The sequence below is a fragment of the Pleurodeles waltl genome, chromosome 5 (assembly GCF_031143425.1).
Source record: "Pleurodeles waltl isolate 20211129_DDA chromosome 5, aPleWal1.hap1.20221129, whole genome shotgun sequence".
In the NCBI taxonomy this organism is placed as follows: Eukaryota; Metazoa; Chordata; class Amphibia; order Caudata; family Salamandridae; genus Pleurodeles; species Pleurodeles waltl.
The window spans coordinates 1,138,316,620-1,138,333,150 of NC_090444.1; the positions used below are offsets into that span (position 1 = coordinate 1,138,316,620).

Genomic DNA, 16,531 nt, shown 5'->3' on the forward strand with positions numbered 1-16,531 from the left:
CCAGCAGGACACTCCAGCTAGTGGAGTTGCCCGCCCCCTCCGGCCAGGCCCCACTTTTGGCGGCAAGGCCGGAGAAGATAATGAGAAAAACAAGGAGGAGTCACTGGCCAGTCAGGACAGCCCCTAAGGTGTCCTGAGCTGAGGTGACTCTAACTTTTAGAAATCCTCCATCTTGCAGATGGAGGATTCCCCCAATAGGGTTAGGATTGTGACCTCCTCCCCTTGGGAGGAGGCACAAAGAGGGTGTACCCACCCTCAGGGCTAGTAGCCATTGGCTACTAACCCCCCAGACCTAAACACGCCCTTAAATTTAGTATTTAAGGGCTACCCTGAACCCTAGAAAATTAGATTCCTGAAACTACAAGAAGAAGGTCTGCCTAGCTGAAAAACCCCTGCAGAGGAAGACCAGAAGACGACAACTGCCTTGGCTCCAGAAACTCACCGGCCTGTCTCCTGCCTTCCAAAGATCCTGCTCCAGCGACGCCTTCCAAAGGGACCAGCGACCTCGACATCCTCTGAGGACTGCCCCTGCTTCGAAAAGACAAGAAACTCCCGAGGACAGCGGACCTGCTCCAAGAAAAGCTGCAACTTTGTTTCCAGCAACTTTAAAGAACCCTGCAAGCTCCCCGCAAGAAGCGTGAGACTTGCAACACTGCACCCGGCGACCCCGACTCGGCTGGTGGCGATCCAACACCTCAGGAGGGACCCCAGGACTACTCTGATACTGTGAGTACCAAAACCTGTCCCCCCTGAGCCCCCACAGCGCCGCCTGCAGAGGGAATCCCGAGGCTTCCCCTGACCGCGACTCTTTGAACCTAAAGTCCCGACGCCTGGGAGAGACCCTGCACCCGCAGCCCCCAGGACCTGAAGGACCGGACTTTCACTGGAGAAGTGACCCCCAGGAGTCCCTCTCCCTTGCCCAAGTGGAGGTTTCCCCGAGGAATCCCCCCCTTGCCTGCCTGCAGCGCTGAAGAGATCCCGAGATCTCTCATAGACTAACATTGCAAACCCGACGCTTGTGTCTACACTGCACCCGGCCGCCCCCGCGCCGCTGAGGGTGAAATTTCTGTGTGGGCTTGTGTCCCCCCCGGTGCCCTACAAAACCCCCCCCTGGTCTGCCCTCCGAAGACGCGGGTACTTACCTGCAAGCAGACCGGAACCGGGTCACCCCCTTCTCTCCATTCTAGCCTATGCGTTTTGGGCACCACTTTGAACTCTGCACCTGACCGGCCCTGAGCTGCTGGTGTGGTGACTTTGGGGTTGCTCTGAACCCCCAACGGTGGGCTACCTTGGACCAAGAACTAAGCCCTGTAAGTGTCTTACTTACCTGGTTAACCTAACAAATACTTACCTCCCCTAGGAACTGTGAAAATTGCACTAAGTGTCCACTTTTAAAACAGCTATTTGTCAATAACTTGAAAAGTATACATGCAATTTTGATGATTTGAAGTTCCTAAAGTACTTACCTGCAATACCTTTCGAATGAGATATTACATGTAGAATTTGAACCTGTGGTTCTTAAAATAAACTAAGAAAAGATATTTTTCTATATAAAAACCTATTGGCTGGATTTGTCTCTGAGTGTGTGTACCTCATTTATTGTCTATGTGTATGTACAACAAATGCTTAACACTACTCCTTGGATAAGCCTACTGCTCGACCACACTACCACAAAATAGAGCATTAGTATTATCTATTTTTACCACTATTTTACCTCTAAGGGGAACCCTTGGACTCTGTGCATGCTATTCCTTACTTTGAAATAGCACATACAGAGCCAACTTCCTACATTGGTGGCAGCGGTGGGATACAAGACTTTGCATTTGCTGGACTACTCAGCCAATACCTGATCACACGACAAATTCCAAAATTGTCATTAAAAATTCATTTTTGCAATTTGAAATTTTTCTAAATTCTTAAAAGTCCTGCTAGGGCCTTGTGTGTTAAGTCCCTGTTTAGCATTGTCTTTTAGAGTTTAAAAGTTTGTTAAAAGTTTGAAATTAGATTCTAGAAACAGTTTTAGATTCTTTAAAAAGTCTTCCAACTCTTAGCAAAATAATGTCTGATACAGAGATGAATGTGGTGGAACTCGACACCACACCACACCTTACCTCCATCTTAAGATGAGGGAGCTAAGGTCTCTCTGTAATATCAAAAAAATAACCATTGGCTCCAGACCTACCAAAATTCAGCTCCAGGAGCTGTTGGCAGAGTTTGAAAAAGCCAACCCCTCTGATGATGACCTCACAGAGGAAGAAATTAGTGACTTGGAGGCCAATGTCCCTCCTCCAGTCCTAAATAGGGAGAACAGGACCCCTCAAGTCCTGTCTCCAACTGTGTTAGTCAGAAATAGTGAATCCCTCACAGGAGGGTCCCACATTTCTGAAATCACTGAGGATGCTCTCAGTGAAGATGACCTCCTGTTAGCCAGGATGGCCAAAAGATTGGCTTTAGAGAGACAGCTCCTAGCCATAGAAAGGGAAAGACAAGAGATGGGCCTAGGACCCATCAATGGTGGCAGCAATATAAATAGGGTCAGAGATTCTCCTGACATGTTAAAAATCCCTAAAGGGATTGTGACAAAATATGAAGATGGTGATGACATCACCAAATGGTTCACAGCTTTTGAGAGGGCTTGTGTAACCAGAAAAGTGAACAGATCTCACTGGGGTGCTCTCCTTTGGGAAATGTTCACTGGAAAGTGTAGGGATAGACTCCTCACACTCTCTGGAAAAGATGCAGAATCTTATGACCTCATGAAGGGTACCCTGATTGAGGGCTTTGGATTCTCCACTGAGGAGTACAGGATTAGGTTCAGGGGGGCTCAAAAATCCTCGAGCCAGACCTGGGTTGACTTTGTTGACTACTCAGTGAAAACACTAGATGGTTGGATTCAAGGCAGTGGTGTAAGTAATTATGATGGGCTGTACAATTTATTTGTGAAAGAACACCTGTTAAGTAATTGTTTCAATGATAAACTGCATCAGCATCTGGTAGACCTAGGACCAATTTCTCCCCAAGAATTGGGAAAGAAGGCGGACCATTGGGTCAAGACAAGGGTGTCCAAGACTTCAACAGGGGGTGACCAAAAGAAAGGGGTCACAAAGACTCCCCAGGGGAAGGGTGATGAGACGACCAAAACTAAAAATAGTAAAGAGTCTTCTACAGGCCCCCAAAAACCTGCACAGGAGGGTGGGCCCAGAGCCTCTTCACAAAACAATGGGTACAAGGGTAAAAACTTTGATCCCAAAAAGGCCTGGTGTCATAGCTGTAAACAGCATGGACACCAAACTGGAGACAAGGCCTGTCCCAAGAAAGGTTCCACTCCAAACTCCCATCCAGGTAACACTGGTATGGCTAGTCTCCAAGTGGGATCAACAGTGTGCCCAGAGCAAATCAGGGTCCACACTGAAGCTACTCTAGTTTCTGAGGGTGGGGTGGATTTAGCCACACTAGCTGTCTGGCCGCCTAACATGCAAAAATACAGACAGCAACTCTTAATTAATGGGACTAGAATAGAGGGCCTGAGGGATACAGGTGCCAGTGTCACCATGGTGACAGAGAAACTGGTTTCCCCTGGCCAATACCTGACTGGAAAAACTTACACAGTCACCAACGCTGACAATCAGAGAAAAGTACATCCCATGGCAATGGTTACTTTAGAATGGGGAGGGGTCAATGGCCTGAAACAGGTGGTGGTCTCCTCAAATATCCCAGTGGACTGTCTGCTTGGAAATGACCTGGAGTCCTCAGCATGGGCTGAGGTAGAACTAAAAACCCATGCAGCAATGCTGGGTATCCCTGAACTGGTGTGTGTGAAAACAAGAGCACAATGCAAGGCACAGGGTGAACAAGTAGAGCTGGAGTCTGGAAGAATGGCCCAGCCTACCAAGAGAACAGGAAAGTCAGTTGGGAAACCAACTGCAACACAGCAAAAGAAAGGGAACCTCTCTTCTCAGGAAGAAGTTCTGCCCTCTGAGGGAACTGAGCCTTTGGAGCTTGAACCTTATCAGGTTGAGCTCTTAGGCCCAGGGGGACCCTCAAGGGAGGAGCTGTGTAAGGGACAAGAAACCTGTCCCTCTCTTGAAGGCCTTAGGCAGCAAGCTGCGGAAGAGTCCAAAGGCAAGAAAAATGGAACGCATAGGGTCTATTGGGAGGATGGACTCCTGTACACTGAGGCCAGAGACCCCAAACCTGGTGCCACTAGGAGAGTGGTAGTGCCTCAGCTGTTCAGGAAGTTCATCCTAACGTTGGCCCATGACATTCCCCTTGCTGGACATTTGGGACAAACCAAGACGTGGGAGAGGTTAGTCAACCACTTCTACTGGCCCAATATGTCCAACATGGTTAAGGAGTTTTGCCTCTCCTGCCCCACCTGTCAAGCCAGTGGTAAGACAGGTGGGCATCCAAAGGCCCCCCTCATTCCACTTCCAGTGGTGGGGGTTCCCTTTGAAAGAGTGGGTGTGGACATAGTTGGTCCACTGGAACCTCCCACAGCCTCAGGAAATATGTATATCCTGGTAGTAGTGGATCATGCTACCAGGTATCCTGAAGCTATTCCTCTTAGGTCGACTACTGCCCCTGCAGTAGCCAAGGCCCTCATTGGTATCTTTACCAGAGTGGGTTTCCCTAAGGAGGTGGTGTCTGACAGAGGTACCAACTTCATGTCAGCATACCTAAAGCACATGTGGAATGAGTGTGGAGTGACTTATAAATTCACTACACCCTACCATCCACAAACTAATGGCTTGGTTGAGAGATTCAACAAGACATTAAAAGGCATGATCATGGGGCTCCCAGAAAAGCTCAAAAGGAGATGGGATGTCCTCTTGCCATGTCTGCTTTTCGCTTACAGAGAGGTGCCACAGAAGGGAGTAGGATTCTCACCCTTTGAACTTCTGTTTGGTCATCCTGTAAGGGGACCACTTGCCCTTGTTAAAGAAGGCTGGGAGAGACCTCTCCATGAGCCTAAACAGGACATAGTGGACTATGTACTTGGCCTTCGCTCTAGAATGGCAGAGTACATGGAAAAGGCAACCAAAAACCTTGAGGCCAGCCAACAGCTCCAGAAGTTTTGGTATGACCAAAAGGCTGCACTGGTTGAGTTCCAACCAGGGCAGAAAGTCTGGGTTCTGGAGCCTGTGGCTCCCAGGGCACTCCAGGACAAATGGAGTGGCCCTTACCCAGTACTAGAAAGGAAGAGTCAGGTCACCTACCTGGTGGACCTGGGCACAAGCAGGAGCCCCAAGAGGGTGATCCATGTAAACCGCCTTAAGCTCTTCCACGACAGGGCTGATGTCAATCTGTTGATGGTAACAGATGAGGATCAGGAGGCAGAGAGTGAACCTCTCCCTGATCTTCTGTCATCAGACCCAAAAGATGGCACAGTAGACGGAGTGATCTACTCAGACACCCTCTCTGGCCAACAGCAAGCTGATTGTAGGAGAGTCCTACAACAGTTTCCTGAACTCTTCTCCTTAACCCCTGGTCAGACACACCTGTGTACCCATGATGTGGACACAGGAGACAGCATGCCTGTCAAGAACAAAATCTTTAGACAGTCTGACCATGTTAAGGAAAGCATCAAGGTGGAAGTCCACAAGATGCTGGAATTGGGAGTAATTGAGCGCTCTGACAGCCCCTGGGCTAGCCCAGTGGTCTTAGTCCCCAAACCTCACACCAAAGATGGAAAGAAAGAGATGAAGTTCTGTGTGGACTAGGGCTCAATTCTGTCACCAAGACAGATGCTCATCCAATTCCAGGAGCTGATGAGCTCATAGACAAATTAGGTGCTGCCAAATTCTTAAGTACCTTTGACTTGACAGCAGGGTACTGGCAAATAAAAATGGCACCTGGAGCAAAAGAGAAAACAGCATTCTCCACACCTGATGGGCATTATCAGTTTACTGTTATGCCCTTTGGTTTAAAGAATGCCCCTGCCACCTTCCAAAGGTTGGTGAATCAAGTCCTTGCTGGCTTGGAGTCCTTTAGCACAGCTTATCTTGATGATATTGCTGTCTTTAGCTCCACCTGGCAGGATCACCTGGTCCACCTGAAGAAGGTTTTGAAGGCTCTGCAATCTGCAGGCCTCTCTATCAAGGCATCCAAATGCCAGATAGGGCAGGGAACTGTGGTTTACTTGGGACACCTTGTAGGTGGAGGCCAAGTTCAGCCACTCCAACCCAAGATCCAGACTATTCTGGACTGGGTAGCTCCAAAAACCCAGACTCAAGTCAGGGCATTCCTTGGCTTGACTGGGTATTACAGGAGGTTTGTGAAGGGATATGGATCCATTGTGACAGCCCTCACTGAACTCACCTCCAAGAAAATGCCCAAGAAAGTGAACTGGACTGTAGAATGCCAACAGGCCTTTGACACCCTGAAACAAGCAATGTGCTCAGCACCAGTTCTAAAAGCTCCAGATTATTCTAAGCAGTTCATTGTGCAGACTGATGCCTCTGAACATGGGATAGGGGCAGTTTTGTCCCAAACAAATGATGATGGCCTTGACCAGCCTGTTGCTTTCATTAGCAGGAGGTTACTCCCCAGGGAGCAGCGTTGGAGTGCCATTGAGAGGGAGGCCTTTGCTGTGGTTTGGTCCCTGAAGAAGCTGAGACCATACCTCTTTGGGACTCACTTCCTAGTTCAAACTGACCACAGACCTCTCAAATGGCTGATGCAAATGAAAGGTGAAAATCCTAAACTGTTGAGGTGGTCCATCTCCCTACAGGGAATGGACTTTATAGTGGAACACAGACCTGGGACTGCCCATGCCAATGCAGATGGCCTTTCCAGGTTCTTCCACTTAGAAAATGAAGACTCTCTTGGGAAAGGTTAGTCTCATCCTCTTTCGTTTGGGGGGGGGTTGTGTAAGGAAATGCCTCCTTGGCATGGTTGCCCCCTGACTTTTTGCCTTTGCTGATGCTATGTTTACCATTGAAAGTGTGCTGAGGCCTGCTAACCAGGCCCCAGCACCAGTGTTCTTTCCCTAACCTGTACTTTTGTATCCACAATTGGCAGACCCTGGCATCCAGATAAGTCCCTTGTAACTGGTACTTCTAGTACCAAGGGCCCTGATGCCAAGGAAGGTCTCTAAGGGCTGCAGCATGTCTCATGCCACCCTGGAGACCTCTCACTCAGCACAGACACACTGCTTGCCAGCTTGTGTGTGCTAGTGAGGACAAAACGAGTAAGTCGACATGGCACTCCCCTCAGGGTGCCATGCCAGCCTCTCACTGCCTATGCAGTATAGGTAAGCCACCCCTCTAGCAGGCCTTACAGCCCTAAGGCAGGGTGCACTATACCATAGGTGAGGGTACCAGTGCATGAGCATGGTACCCCTACAGTGTCTAAACAAAACCTTAGACATTGTAAGTGCAGGGTAGCCATAAGAGTATATGGTCTGGGAGTCTGTCAAACACGAACTCCACAGCACCATAATGGCTACACTGAAAACTGGGAAGTTTGGTATCAAACTTCTCAGCACAATAAATGCACACTGATGCCAGTGTACATTTTATGGTAAAATACACCACAGAGGGCACCTTAGAGGTGCCCCCTGAAACTTAACCGACTGTCTGTGTAGGCTGACTAGTTCTAGCAGCCTGCCACAAACCGAGACATGTTGCTGGCCCCATGGGGAGAGTGCCTTTGTCACTCTGAGGCCAGTAACAAAGCCTGCACTGGGTGGAGATGCTAACACCTCCCCCAGGCAGGAATTGTCACACCTGGCGGTGAGCCTCAAAGGCTCACCTCCTTTGTGCCAACCCAGCAGGACACTCCAGCTAGTGGAGTTGCCCGCCCCCTCCGGCCAGGCCCCACTTTTGGCGGCAAGGCCGGAGAAGATAATGAGAAAAACAAGGAGGAGTCACTGGCCAGTCAGGACAGCCCCTAAGGTGTCCTGAGCTGAGGTGACTCTAACTTTTAGAAATCCTCCATCTTGCAGATGGAGGATTCCCCCAATAGGGTTAGGATTGTGACCTCCTCCCCTTGGGAGGAGGCACAAAGAGGGTGTACCCACCCTCAGGGCTAGTAGCCATTGGCTACTAACCCCCCAGACCTAAACACGCCCTTAAATTTAGTATTTAAGGGCTACCCTGAACCCTAGAAAATTAGATTCCTGAAACTACAAGAAGAAGGACTGCCTAGCTGAAAAACCCCTGCAGAGGAAGACCAGAAGACGACAACTGCCTTGGCTCCAGAAACTCACCGGCCTGTCTCCTGCCTTCCAAAGATCCTGCTCCAGCGACGCCTTCCAAAGGGACCAGCGACCTCGACATCCTCTGAGGACTGCCCCTGCTTCGAAAAGACAAGAAACTCCCGAGGACAGCGGACCTGCTCCAAGAAAAGCTGCAACTTTGTTTCCAGCAACTTTAAAGAACCCTGCAAGCTCCCCGCAAGAAGCGTGAGACTTGCAACACTGCACCCGGCGACCCCGACTCGGCTGGTGGCGATCCAACACCTCAGGAGGGACCCCAGGACTACTCTGATACTGTGAGTACCAAAACCTGTCCCCCCTGAGCCCCCACAGCGCCGCCTGCAGAGGGAATCCCGAGGCTTCCCCTGACCGCGACTCTTTGAACCTAAAGTCCCGACGCCTGGGAGAGACCCTGCACCCGCAGCCCCCAGGACCTGAAGGACCGGACTTTCACTGGAGAAGTGACCCCCAGGAGTCCCTCTCCCTTGCCCAAGTGGAGGTTTCCCCGAGGAATCCCCCCCTTGCCTGCCTGCAGCGCTGAAGAGATCCCGAGATCTCTCATAGACTAACATTGCAAACCCGACGCTTGTGTCTACACTGCACCCGGCCGCCCCCGTGCCGCTGAGGGTGAAATTTCTGTGTGGGCTTGTGTCCCCCCCGGTGCCCTACAAAACCCCCCCCTGGTCTGCCCTCCGAAGACGCGGGTACTTACCTGCAAGCAGACCGGAACCGGGGCACCCCCTTCTCTCCATTCTAGCCTATGCGTTTTGGGCACCACTTTGAACTCTGCACCTGACCGGCCCTGAGCTGCTGGTGTGGTGACTTTGGGGTTGCTCTGAACCCCCAATGGTGGGCTACCTTGGACCAAGAACTAAGCCCTGTAAGTGTCTTACTTACCTGGTTAACCTAACAAATACTTACCTCCCCTAGGAACTGTGAAAATTGCACTAAGTGTCCACTTTTAAAACAGCTATTTGTCAATAACTTGAAAAGTATACATGCAATTTTGATGATTTGAAGTTCCTAAATTACTTACCTGCAATACCTTTCGAATGAGATATTACATGTAGAATTTGAACCTGTGGTTCTTAAAATAAACTAAGAAAAGATATTTTTCTATATAAAAACCTATTGGCTGGATTTGTCTCTGAGTGTGTGTACCTCATTTATTGTCTATGTGTATGTACAACAAATGCTTAACACTACTCCTTGGATAAGCCTACTGCTCGACCACACTACCACAAAATAGAGCATTAGTATTATCTATTTTTACCACTATTTTACCTCTAAGGGGAACCCTTGGACTCTGTGCATGCTATTCCTTACTTTGAAATAGCACATACAGAGCCAACTTCCTACAATACCCACCTTCCTGGGGAGCCCAGCTGACCTGTAACCACAGTACTTGCCCTGGACCCTGCTGGTGGCTTCCCCTGTGGGGTGAGGTCTAACCCCCAAATTGTTTTCCTAATGTCCTGGCGCATTCGATAAATGTCAGAGTGTACTACCTCTATGTAACCCTAAAAGCTGGGACTTAGAAACGTTTTCAAGGATTTCTTTCCAAAAGAACCAGAGGCTACCACTGGAGTTGAATTGACGGTCGGGCTCAATTTGCTGATTTGCCCCACTGAAAGGATATGGACTTACAAAAATGTTTTTAAGTACGAACGTAGAGGGCTAACAAGGGACCAGTGCTGACAATACCTTCCTGGGCTTCATCTTCATACTTTGCCCACTCACACTTTCCCTGCCTTTGACATCAAAAGCCTCAAACTTCCCACCAATGTCGAGACTCCTTCCAAGGTCCTGTGATTCAGCAAGACAACTTCAATTAGTTTCTCTTTGGATCCAGCTGGCCCCTGGACCTGCTGACTGCCTCTTGGATGAGGATTTTCTACAAGAAAAATGCTACATCGTGAGTTAATTTGCCACAGGGCACAACCAGGTCCCTGTATCCGGACCGTGTTACATTACAGTCAGCCCTTACTTTTAGTTATGACCCGGTGTATACCAACCAGAGACTTGGGGTTGGTACTTCGTGCTTTTTGGCGGTAGAAACATCTAAAACATTGAAAAATCTTATCACCGGTTCCATATATCCAATTTTTGCAGTATTAGTGTTTATTTCCTCATTAAAATGTTCTCTAATTTTATAAGCTGCCGTGGGATTTTTTTTTTTTTTTTTTTGTTTTTTTTTTAACTTTTTAACTGTTTTAGTACTGATAAATGCTTTACACATTTCTCTTAAGTTAAGCCTGTCTCCTTTGCACTACAGCTACAAGGGTTGAGCTCAGGTTAAAATTATTGAACCCTAACTGGAACTTGTCAGGAACAGTGCCAGTATTACTTCGAGAGGAATACTATCCACTTCTGTTAATAATCCACTTTCTCACAGCAGTTACCATTCCACTTCTGTTAATAATCCACTTTCTCACAGCAGTTACCGCCTATGCAACAGTGTAATTGAATGAAAATAAGTGCCCTGCAAGTTAAGGTTATAGTACCTAGTCTTCAAGGTCCAGAACCAAAAGGACTTGTGGCACACAGAACATCTTCAAATTCTTGCACAAAAACACATTCACAAAACAGGAATTCAAAGTGGGGAAAAAAAGACCATAAATTTTCTTGGGAACAAGCAAATAATGGGAGTAGCATACCTACCTTATCCTGATCTTCCAAATCCATTCTTTGGCTCCCTTGCTCAACAGAAAAGAAACTCCAGCTGCAGAATATGGGAATGGGCACCCGAGGTGGTACATGGAACAGGAAGACCCACAATTCAGTGCTGATGGTTGATTAGCATGCCAGGCCAAAGGACACCCACGTCTCCTTCAAGCTGCGTGTGCTTCCTCAATGGCAAGCTAAAATGGTTTTGTGGGACAACAGGAGAAGGAGAAAACTGCTCCGGCTGCTGCTCTTGACAGCACCACACGCTGGTAGCGGAAAGCTGCAAAAAAAACAGAGTGGGGTTCCGATTGGGATAGCACTACCAAAAACGTGTGCCCTAAGAGGAAAGCCAGTCCCAAACAGCAGCCCCAGGCCTGCTCTTGTATGGATCGCTACAGGGCTGAATCAGCATCTTCGCAAAAAAATGGTGCCTCCGCTAAAAAACAAACAAACATTTAAAAAAAGCATGTCCTTTACATTTGTCTGGACATCACCTGAGAAACCGGTGGAGTGCATCCAACAAATACACTGTATCCAGGACATAGCAGGGTTTTTGTCTGGCCACACATCATGCATCAAGTCAACAAAATGGACCACCTTTTCTGCACTCTTTCACAAAACATGGACCAAAAGGCAAGTTGTATTAGTGGACTGAAGGACCAAGCTTCCCAAAGAGAAGATCTTCTTAACCAAAGCCTTGATCGTCTGTTGCCTCCTTAACAAGGCAGTAGAAGGAAGATAGTCTAGGTTCTGTTTAGAGTTAGAAAAAGCTTGATCATTAAAAATCATGGAAAAAGAGTGGCCATCAAAGGGCCAGGTAGGCCCAATACAGGGCTCTGTAACATCAGGTCTAGGACAGATTATGGAAACCAGCAGGGGTCTTTGCACCATCTGTCAGAAGAGAAGGGCTATTTCAACTTTCCTGAACCCTGTCCGGCACCTGAAGGAGATTGAAGAAATGAGGAAACTTCAAATATAATATTCCTCTGAATGATTGACTAAATCAAAATGGCCTCAAGAGTAGTGGATTTCATTAAAATGAATGAAGCCACACATAATGACGTAGTTCAGACCACATCCCCTCTCCAGACCTCAAGGCAAATTTTCCACCCCAGGATACAAGTATGGGCATTTCAATTGACATAAGTCTATATATACGTCCTGAAAAGTGCAAAGATCCGTACACCGAGGCATTGTTTGCCATTAAGAAGTACAGATACATCAAATCTTGCAGAATCAGCTGTGTCAGGTTGTTACCCTGCCATGATATCTGCTAAGTCTTTGTTTTCACTTGATGAGGTGTATGTGTTGGGGGTTCTCACAGGGTAACCTCCTTTTTACTGTTAACATTTAAAACATTTACGCTGTTGAAACAACACTTTCATGTGTGACACCTTCAGCAGGCTGCAGGACCATCCCTGTAGCAATGCTGTATTCATCTTAACGGCTGGAGTTTGACAGTGAAGGTGTGATTTTTCTTCCCTCTTGGCTGTGCAGAACTAAAACAGAAGGGAAACCATTGGCAGAACATGGACTGCTTTCCATTCATCTAACAAGAAAGTTTATTTTTATTTTACTTCATACTCATTTAATTTATTATGTTCCTTTCCGGATGCTTTCTGAATTAAGCCAAGTTTACATCTGCAGCCCAGAAGTACAGTTGCTCATTATGCTTGCATCCAGCATCTGGAATGTCGCAACTCCCACACGTTTTGCAGAAAGATGGAAATTAATTATTTTCTTGGAATCAATCGGTGAAACTGTTTGAATTGCATTTAATAGCTATGGGATTGGAGAATCTCTCCATTAAGAAAATGAGTTGTATTACAAACCCAGTGTGTTGAGGGAAGAAACGTTTATGAAAGCTTCTCGGCTACAACAGAAGATGAAAGATCAGGGGAACGTAAGGGCGTGTTCCAAATTACCTTCAAGTAATTGAAAGATCACATTGGGGTAAAATGTTTGTCATTCTAGAAAGCCACAAGTTCTTTAGTAGGGTCCAAAGCTCAGAATGGGTAAGTGTGAAGCAATGTGATTTTCTGAGGGGGTCATCCAATGGGTACTTTTAATAGGCTATGCAATTCCCTTAATGATCAAATGGCAAGGAGTACTAATACCCCTCGTGTACTGGGAAAGTTAATATCTGAAAGAAATAGATTTAAAAGTGGCAACAACCATCACAACGAGGACTGAGCACAACGCTGACTTGCCAAAGAGATGAGCGTCCTGTGAACAGCAAATGTATGTAATGAGAGGTAATATGAAAAACTGTGACATTAATTAGATAACAGACAAGCACTACTATGTCAAGCAAAATCCTACATTTGTCAATTTCATACATAAATGCTTCCGCTGTTGTAATGCTGGACACCTGACAAATAGTGTGGCTTGTCCAGCGAGAGCATCCACTTAAAGGAAAAAAATGCCATTTTGATCGCGCATGCAAAGAAAATAAAACACGCCAAGTAAGCTTAATAGATAGCATTAAGGAAGGACGAACAAAATGGTTTTTCCGATTAAAGATAATTATGAGGATGTGAGCCCAATTAAGTTCCGAAATAATTTTGGATTGTAAAGCAGTATGTGTATTCGTTGACTCATGCTCACACGGATGAAAAAATATATATGTATGTACTTGCTAGGAAAGGATATGTTCTTTTAAAACCCATTAAAACCACGATCTCATACCACTAAGGGAAATGTTGCTTCTACACATTTCCTTTAGAAGGGGAAAGTCTACTGCAGGAAAACGTTTTAATCTCCTGGTGTGGAGATATCAAGGAGACCAAACTCAAACCCAAATTGTGCCCTAATCGAGGAAAGAGTATTACAAAACAAGATACATCTGTGTTGAATGCGCAGGTGTTTTTATGGAAAGTTGGGGTATTTGTGGGATGTTGAGCACCCTATCAAACTGGCCGCAGGGCAGCCCCAATTCACCAAATTTCGAGATAATTCCTAGAGATGAACTAAAAAAAGAGAATTGGGAGTGACTGAGAAAACAAAGTTCAGAGGGGCTTGTTCAGATTGTGCTAGCAAACAAGTCAGTGGGAAAGTCTTTATGTATATGCGGAGAGTCAACAGACTTGAATTCCAGGATATGGGTATATCACCATCCCTAACCTAGCAGCACAGAAACACTAAGCACTATCTAGGCTACTTCATGATTTAGTGTTCTCAATTATGCATCTGGATCTATGCTCAGACTCAAAACTCTTTGCCGTCTTCATAACACCTTTGGGAGCTTCACAGTTCTACAGAATGTTTTTGGGTTGGCCCCAGAGACGAGGGTTTTCCAGCGCACAATGCAAAAGGTGCTGGAAGGTCTTCTATTGGTGGTGTGCTTCCAGGTTGACACAATGATATGTGGGTGTGATATTGAGCAGTATGACTATATGAAGCAGAAAATATTAGAGAAGTTGAAAACAGCTGCCTCAAACTGAAAAAAGATGTGTGCCAAATTGGTGTGGGTTCAGTAACCTGCCAGGTGCATTCTCAAAAACGGATCCGTTTGAGGCTGTTTGGAAAGTACCACCTCTAGATGGTAAAGAGGAGCTCATATCCTTTCTGAGGTTGTCTGAATATTATTCCAAGTTTGTTTGTTTTTTGCCAGTGATGTAGTGGTGGTGTCATTTACAGCTCTCCTTTAGAAAGGTGCTGTTTTCATGTGGTCAGCATGTTGCCAAGAAGCGTTTTAAAAAGCGAAACAAGATTTAAGTAATTACCCTAATACAGGAAGACCTGACACATTTTCAAACATTCTCACTACTGATGCTAGCAGCAATGGACTTATTGCCACCTTTTTGCATGTTGCAGATAAGAACGAAAGGACAATTGCTTTGCAAACTCTGACAAAAATGGAGAATAAATACACACAGTAGAAAGTAAAGCATTGGCATGTTTTTGAGCCTTACACAATTTCAGATTTTCACCTCTGGGAAAATCCCCTTTTTGTGGTACGCACAAGACTCCAAACCTTTAATATTTGCATTTATAACCAAAGGTGTCGAACATGCCACTCCAAGCATTGCCAGTTGGTTACTAGGCTTGTTGACTTTTCATTTTCACATTGAATATTTGCTGGGAATCCTTTCCACTGTCTCTCCTGCATGCCAATTACCATGTTAGAGGGGCAAGAAGAGGTCTGTGAAGAAACGGTTCTATTTGTTGTACTAGAGGGAGTTAGCACTGTAAAGGGGGAGGTAGATGATTCAACAGACCAGGTGGTAATCTACATAAAATATTGGGTTTGTAAAGGGTGGCTGGCTTACGTGAACCTTCCGGAAATAGTTTATCCATTTTGGCTGCTGAGGCACGAGCTGAGTATGGTGGGTGTGAAACTGCTCTGTGGAGATAGGTTGGTACCCTTTGGAACAGGACCGTTGACCTTGGCTAACAATGATACTTGGGAAGTAGAGTGAGGTTATGTAAAGAAATGGCTCCCTGTTGCAGTTACCCCCCACTTTTTGCCTGATACTGATGCTGACTTGACTGAGAAGTGTGCTGGGACCCTGCTAACCAGGCCCCAGCACCAGTGTTCTTTCACCTAAAATGTACCATTGTTTCCACAATTGGCACAACCCTGGCACCTAGGTAAGTCCCTTGTAACTGGTACCCCTGGTACCAAGGGCCCTGATGCCAGGGAAGGTCTCTAAGGGTTGCAGCATGTCTTACGCCACCCTAGGGACCCCTCACTCAGCACAGACATACTGCTTGCCAGCTTGTGTGTGCTGATGGGGAGAAAATGACTAAGTCGACATGGCACTCCCCTCAGGGTGCCATGCCAACCTCCCACTGCCTGTGGCATGGGTAAGTCACCCCTCTAGTAGGCCTTACAGCCCTAAGGCAGGGTGCACTATACCACAGGTGAGGGCATATGTGCATGAGCACTATGCCCCTACAGTGTCTAAGCAAAACCTTAGACATTGTAAGTGCAGGGTAGCCATAAGAGTATATGGGCTGGGAGTCTGTCAAAAACGAACTCCACAGCTCCATAATGGCTACACTGAATACTGGGAAATTTAGTATCAAACTTCTCAGAATAATAAACCCACACTGATGCCAGTGTTGGATTTATTAAAAAATGCACACAGAGGGCATCTTAGAGATACCCCCTGTATTTTACCCAATTGTTCAGTGCAGGACTGACTGGTCTGTGCCAGCCTGCTGCTGAGAGACGAGTGTCTGACCTCATGCGGTGAGAGCCTTTGTTCTCTCTGAGGACAGAAACAAAGCCTGCCCTGGGTGGAGGTGCTTCACACCTCCACCCTGCAGGAACTGTAACACCTAGCAGTGAGCTTCAAAGGCTCAAGCTTCGTGTTACAATGCCCCAGGGCACTCCAGCTAGTGGAGATGCCCGCCTCCTGGACCCAGCCTCCACTTTTGGCGGCAAGTCCAGGAGAGATAATGAGAAAAATAAGGAGGAGTCACTGGCCAGTCAGGACAGCCCCTAAGGTGTCCTGAGCTGAGATGACTCTAACTTTTAGAAATCCTCCATCTTGCAGATGGAGGATTCCCCCAATAGGATTAGGGATGTGACCCCCTCCCTTTGGGAGGAGGCACAAAGAGGGTGTACCCACCCTCAGGGCTAGTAGCCATTGGCTACTAACCCCCCAGACCTAAACACGCCCTTAAATTTAGTATTTAAGGGCTTCCCTGAACCTAAAG

The 16,531-nt window shown here is 46.9% G+C and overlaps 1 protein-coding gene across 4 annotated transcripts in view; it reads right to left on the bottom strand.

Moving 5' to 3' along the window:
* Positions 1-16,531, bottom strand: part of ZUP1 (zinc finger containing ubiquitin peptidase 1) — a 225,795-nt gene that overhangs the window by 80,126 nt on the left and 129,138 nt on the right. The gene's annotated exons all lie outside the window — the stretch shown is intronic.